General features: G+C 41.9%; 1 long non-coding RNA gene across 1 annotated transcript; it reads right to left on the reverse strand.

The window, feature by feature from the left end:
• Positions 1-4,380: 4,380 nt before the first annotated feature.
• On the reverse strand, positions 4,381-6,184 carry LOC138972311 (uncharacterized). Its single transcript, XR_011457549.1, has 3 exons — positions 5,784-6,184; positions 4,981-5,156; positions 4,381-4,516 (listed from the first exon to the last, which is right to left on the reverse strand). It is a non-coding gene; the product is annotated as an uncharacterized lncRNA (long non-coding RNA).
• Positions 6,185-7,441: the final 1,257 nt, after the last annotated feature.

The raw sequence follows: 7,441 nt of genomic DNA on the forward strand, positions 1-7,441 counted from the left end.
TTTTAAAAAGCTAGCGCGATCCCTGTTAATTCCGTAATTTTGAAAATACATTGCAGTCAAAGAGTGTGGTAAAATGGAATACCTGCTTGCTTTTGTGAGTGATGAGCACGTTTTTGCAACGCAAGTCGCGATGAATCCAGTTGAGGCCATGGAGAGAGCGAACTTCAATGGCGAGTTGGAGGCAAAGCTTGCACAGTTCCTCGCTCGTAAGGTCCACTCGGTCAGTCATGGATTGAACGCTACAGTAGGCGCGGTCTGTTTTTTGCTTCACATACTTTGCAGCGTCCAATAGGGTCTCTGAGCTTGGATACTTTCTCACCTTTAAGCAGCAATAGCAACAGTGGTACCATCATCATCATCATCATCATCATCATCATCATCATCATCATCATCATCATCAACATCAACATCAACATCGTCGTCGTCGTCGTCGTCGTCGTTGTCGTCGAAACAATCACAAGTAATACAAACGATAATGAGACAATGATAAGAACTAAGTTTAATAGGCGTTGGCATATTTGTGCTCCAAGATGGCTAGGACCGAACGTTATATTTCTGACGCCTAACACCCTCCGCCAAACATCTCTACCATTCGCAGTGCGAGGGTTTTGATTTCAAGGAGCAAGGATATACATGTATACAAATATACCATTACTTACATTTTCAATTAAAAACATAATTAAAAGTATCAATCAACAGCGCTCCATATGTCCCGAGACCTCCCCGCCGCCGATACTTTGTAGAAGAGGATTACCTTATGCTCAAAAGCTGTGAATGGCCCTGAAACTGACACTAGCTCGTCAAAAGGCCAACAGTTGTAAGGATTTGCAAGCACAATTCTTTCATTAATATAGGCCGATTCCTTGGTTACTTTTGTTCAGCATTAAAATGACGCTGACTGAACCAAACTTTCACATTTTACGATCAAGCCACCTTATCTGTCAAGTCATTCAATATCCTTCAGCCGGATATTAAATGGGCGAAGTGGACTTGGCGACTTCACGAAGCTCGCTGCACGAAGCTTTGGCACTGAATTTTCGATGAAAATTTTTTAATAAGTGTTCGCGAAGTCTTTACCTGCAGTCGATTTCCTGCTTGTCCGTCAGTGGCCATTGGTAGGCATGTCAACCATTGCACGCTGGGAAGCCTGGTGATCTGAAGGTCGTCAACATGCAACTCTGGCGTTAAACGTTCGTTGACGGTTGTTGGCTCCGCCTAGAACACACATGTACGATATGGCAATATGTTCAGATCTCGCCGAAAGATATTATCCTTTGTGTATTTCTTTGTTTTGTTTTTTTCTTTTAGGAATATCACTTTAAGATACAGCTGTAATAACTGTTTTGTTGATTTTAGATATGTACATTTTGTACCAGTTATTCGATAATAAAATACTGCTCAAACAACATGTACGGCATTGTTTGGAGTAATATGTTTTGTAGATACCTTACATTTATCACTTACAATATCTACTTAATAAAGAAGAAAGATACGTTTAAAAGCAACCGGTAAGCCTTTTTATGTCATTTTTTGCCAACAACGTACACATTGCATTTCCACTTAATTACTCATAACCCCATAGTGAGTAAGCAAAACACTGGACAAAACTGACGACACTACTTGTCTCGGGATCGCTACCACAACCAAATCCTTTTTTTTTTGGTTTACATTGTAAGACCCACATCAACTCTTACATTGAATAGTACTACCGTTTGCAGGGTATGGCTCATTTATTTTTCTGGTTTATTAACATGATGCTTTGTTCACTATTGTGAAAGGGGAGGCTACCGCTCCTTTCACAGCAGACTCTGCACCCGAGTTGTTGGCCTTTAAGTCAACACCGGTGGATTGTGGAATTCTGTTTGTGATGGGGTCTGGTGGTTTCCGATTGTCTGTATGTTCATGGAAACCTTCGGGTTTGCATAACAGTTTTTAAAGGGCTAAGAAATTAGCCCTAACATTTTCAATCCTGTTTGATTGCACTTCGCCTCCCGAGGTGATCGTAGTGTTTCGGCACTCGGTTACATCTGGCGCTTGCGAGCAGGGATGGGACTCGGCATGATATGTTCAGGTTCATTCAAACGGGGGCGATTGTGACAGGGGAGGCTACCGCTCCTTTCACAGCAGACTCTGCACCCGAGTTGTTGGCCTTTAAGTCAACACCGGTGGATTGTGGAATTCTGTTTGTGATGGGGTCTGGTGGTTTCCGATTGTCTGTATGTTCATGGAAACCTTCGGGTTTGCATAACAGTTTTTATAGGGCTAAGAAATTAGCCCTAACATTTTCAATCCTGTTTGATTGCACTTCGCCTCCCGAGGTGATCGTAGTGTTTCGGCACTCGGTTACACTATCATGAACATTTGTGTAATTTAGTCTTAATATACCTTTTTTGCTTGATTTGTGCCCTAATTGTTTACTTATTACTATTACGAGTTTCACAATGTATTTTGAATAACATTTTGTTTAAACCAGCTTTCCTACGGGATTGTATGGTCTTTTCTGTTACACTCTGGCAGACCTCAAAGTTAGAAGGGCCCGTTACCTTTCCAGCTAACACGACAGAAAAGGAGTCTGAAGCATGCGTCTCCAGTTCGGTGACCTTGGCAGCAGAAGACTTTGGCCAGCTCGATTGCATCAGATTGGTGTACTTGTTTGGGTCTAGAAACAAATAATAATAGTGACAACAACAAAAACACAAAAACAACATAAAAAAACACAAAAACACTTTAATTTCAAAAATAAGAAAAGTCATTTAAACAAAGATTCATGAAAGTGCAAGCGTAAGTCTTTATGAAGCATTGGGCATACAGCTTAAATACGATTTGGAAACAAAATTGTATTCAAACATGTTTTAGGTTCTAAGTCTCAGATGCAAATGACCGTGTTTGAAACATAGTTTTGACTTGAGCCGCCTTATATCTATACGAATCCTAGCAAATAAGATAGGTGAAAAATGGAGAGAGAAAAAACAGCACTTACTCCCAATCATAGACTGGACGATTCGTGGAATTCCCTGTAAATTAAAAATCAGATATATTCTCCATCAACACAACAAACTTCAAATAACTAACCAAGACTAATCTGAATTGAATTCAGTGTTTTTTTTAAATCAAAACCAAACCGAAAGAAAACACACACAAAATAGAAGTACACTGAAACATAAAGCATAAAGCATGAAAAAAACCACCACTATTGGAACGTTTAATTCACAACAAACCAAACTATGCACAGGTACCTCGACCTAACGGCCTAAATTGTGACCTTCCACCACGAAATGAGTCGCATGTCACCTTTGCATGATTTTCATATTTTTACATTTTCCTAACGAATTTTTTATGCTCTATCCAGTGGTGAAAACCGTTTTAGAAAAGAGCGAAAACTGTTTGAGTTATAAGCCTGTGACTAAGGTGACCCTCACGCTGTTACCATACACTCTCCGGACTTATATTAAGCCTAGCGCAAAACCGCGCGAGGTGACATGCGACTCATTTCGTGGTGGAGGGTCACAATTGTAAGCGGACAAACAAGAAAAAAACAGACATTGGATTAAAACGATCGATCGATGCTGCGACATATCTTACACAGCACTGCACTGAACAGGCACACCACTAGAGAAGAAAGTATATAAATTCATTCACACAAACGAATACTTTGATGCAAAGTAAAATGACAAATGAATGTCTGGGTGTCAGTTTCGCGTATACAGTAACATCTTCTTTTGCAGAAATATGTTATCGAAGCAAATACAAAAAGATACAAACCTTCTCTGGAAGATATTTGCGAACTTCCTGATCGATGTTGATTTGAGGAAACTTCATGAACTCTGTTAACACGAACACAAATAATTGACTTAAATCAATAACACAAGTTGCGTTGCAGGCAAAATAACAAGACCTACATTTCTGGTTTCCTATTTGTAGGCCAGGCTAAGAACATTGTCAATACCTGCAATGTGTGACTTTGATAGAGGATAATACCTACACCGTTGACGGACTATTTTCGATAGAACATTGATAGTTTAATCTGTTTCAATGGTTTTGTCAAATTCAGAGGGCATAATTGCAACTTTTGGGACTGTATGATGCACGTGGGCCACTGTATAGACGCTGTCTTGTATAAAATCGTGCTGGGGTTGTTGATTTTGTATACAGAGGTCAAATGAGTGCCTTTTGAGCTGCCTAATCTATTTCAACATGAACAGCGTCCCAACACAAAGTACTGCAAACAAAAGAAAATGTGGCTATCTGTAAACAATTAGCATCAATAATCCACAGCAAACCAACTTGAACAATGTGAGAAGTTGCCTGTCAAACCTACATATCTTGAAACATAATGTGTACCTTGAAACTTCGATGCCGGATTTGAATCTGTCAGTTTTTCAATCATTTCTTTGGCCTGCTCCAGCGACCACCTCTTCTTTGTTCTGAACTCAGTACAGCCTCGAATGATGGCGAACACCTCGTCAGGTATACACGGCCACTGGAAGGGTCGAACGCTCGGCGAGTGGAGGAACAGCTGTGCAATAACAACAAGGTTGCCGAATAAAGAGTCATACGTTTTATTTATAAAATGTATTATGGTATTAATAGCTACAGATGTATTGCTATACTGCATTTGCAATTGAAGTTGCTTGTAAATAATGCAAGCACGAGACAATATCTGAATGATCGAGTTTATTTTAGAATTATATCCCTCCTTCTTCCGAAACCAAATTTGGAAAAAAATCTTTTTAACAAAGCCGCTTTGACGCTCGCCAGTAGTATGCACTTATAATACCCTCTTATGAACAGATATGAACAGTACAAAACAGGCGTTGAATGTGTTAGGAACACCCACTGTCCAAAGTTCAATTTTTCACAAACACAGACTTATTACGTGACAATCTTATTTTTCAAATAGTTAAATAGTTTCACGCATACAGATTTATACAGTGACAGCCATCCTATTGTAAAAAAAAAAGACAGAAAACAGCATATTACCAGGCGGAGAATGTCATCCGTGTCTCGATGTGTCTCTGAGAAGGGCTGACAACCCCGAGTGAAGAGCTCGTACAGGAGATAGCCAAAGGAGTAGACCATGGACGCTGCAGAGAACCGTCCTTCAAACAAAGACTCTGGTGACATCCACCGCACGGGGCAAGGACCAGGGTTCCGTACTACACACACACACACACACACACACACACACACACACACACACACACACACACATGCACACACACACACACACACACACACACACACACACACACACACACACACACACACACACACACAAATTAAATATGTTTTTGTCATTATGACCAGGCCAAAGCCTCTAATTAATTGGGCAAAGTTTACTTCGTAAGCCTACTTCGCGAAGCTGGATGCGCGACGCTTTTGCACTGACCTTTAGGTAAAAAGACCTAGCTAAGTCTTTGACTTCGGGCTCAATTAGGGATCGCCTTAAAGGATATAAGTAGAACACTCTCAGGCGTGCTTTATGCTCCAAACATAGTACTCACACATCTTGTATTTGGTAAGAAAGGACTATACGTTAACAAACAAGTTGTCAAATGATCTAGTGCTTTCAAGTCCAGGCAGAGAATGTCTAAGACCTGCGGTTAACACATGAGCATCATCCCCACCATAAATAACCACAGCAGCAACATTGCATGATGGCAGCACACTGAATATAAATTGATAAAGGTGCATATCGCAAAGAGAAACCAAACCAACACCAATTCAAGCTAAACTATACGACAGAAAGCTTTAACAGAAGAACAGTTTACACAAAAACTCACACGGTCGCACTGATGACGCAGCGCCAGCTCTCTGGGCAGTAAAAACGTGAGACATGCCCAAGTCAGCGATCTTAATCCTGATTTCTTTCCTTCCAGTCACAGCCTCGAACTGGCAGACCAAGTTGCTGCTAGTGACGTCACGAAGGGCGATGTCACGTGACGCCAGAAAGCCAATGGCAGACAGGACCTGGGCGGCCGCAGAGAGGAGTGAGTTGCGTTCAAGACGGGGACAAGGGAGACGATCGTTTACCAAGACGTCCAGAAGAAGCTTGTCCTGAGTACAGTCTGTGATGTAGAACTGAGGCAAAGGGTGGGTCTGGAAAGCCCACAGCTGCACAAAGCAAGGACGCTGACCCAGCTGCTGCAAGAGATGTAGGTTCTGCACGTGCTGCTCACTGCGTTGTCTGGAGCTTCCTGAGGCCTTTGGGCACTGAGCGGAGCTTCCAGACTCCAGGCAAGCCCTGCAGTAAGTGCGCATAGCACCACGAAGAAGCTGTTTGTCAGGTCCACGCCAAAACGTTGTGTTCCAGGCGCAGTGACGCTTCTTGTTTGCTCCCACTGCGGGTTGGCTGTCATCGTCAACACAGAACCCAGCCATCCTCAGCTGTTTTTCTGTGTTTGAGAGCAGGAACTGGGCCAAGGACTGGCCTTGATCCTCGACGGCCTCAATCACCATCTTGCGAACTTCGGTTGATGGGTGGGAGAGGAGGACGTGGAGTTCTTCCAGTATGATGTGCCTGTGTTTGTTCTTTGCCGACTGGAATACTGCTCGCAGTAAGTCAGCGATGAGCTTGAGTGGGTTACACAAGTGCCGATAAGTGACTTTGGGATCTGCAAATATGAGACAGTATTTAGGTAGAAGAATAAAGAAAAGCCTTCATTTTGTCGAACGTGAAGGTACGAAGGAACAGCAACCAGAGCAACAACAACAACAACAACGACAACAACAACATCAATAATAACAACAACAACAACAGCAACAACAACAACAGCAATGACAGCAACAGCATTAAAAACAGCAACAACAACAACAACAACAACAGCAACAACAGCACTACCACCACCACCAACAAAAACAACAACGACAACAACAACGACAGGAACAACAACAACAACAACAACAACAACAGCGGCGACAGCAAAAGCAGCAGCAACAACAACAACAACAACAACAACAAACGACCAAGCAAAACAATACTACTCAAAAAATCAACCCAATTTAAATAAAGAAACAAGCATAACAGACAAAGCAAACAGAATGGCAACATAAACATCCCAGTTTGCTATTATACCTTCATTGAAACAGGTCCAGAGCAACACTGCCAGGCCACGGACCAGGAAAGCATCAAAGACAGTCCGTGAACTGATCTTTTTCCCACGCTTGGACACCACTTCTATGACGGTGAGTATTTCACCTTTCAGTTTCTTTGAAAGTGGATCCCACCCAGCTTTCGCAATCTGAAAAAGGAGATATCAAAAGGTACGTTTTTTTCTGGTTAAGCGATGATGTACACCAACACTGATTTGTTCGGATTTTACAGAGGAAAGAAGCATTCGTCGACTTGGACACATTCCGAACATCAAACCTGTGGCTGCGTCGTGTGCAGAGTAGACATTGCTTTTATGAACACAGTTCGTGGATTGACATTTAATTTAGA

This window comes from Littorina saxatilis, linkage group LG8 (genome assembly GCF_037325665.1).
Source record: "Littorina saxatilis isolate snail1 linkage group LG8, US_GU_Lsax_2.0, whole genome shotgun sequence".
In the NCBI taxonomy this organism is placed as follows: domain Eukaryota; kingdom Metazoa; phylum Mollusca; class Gastropoda; order Littorinimorpha; family Littorinidae; genus Littorina; species Littorina saxatilis.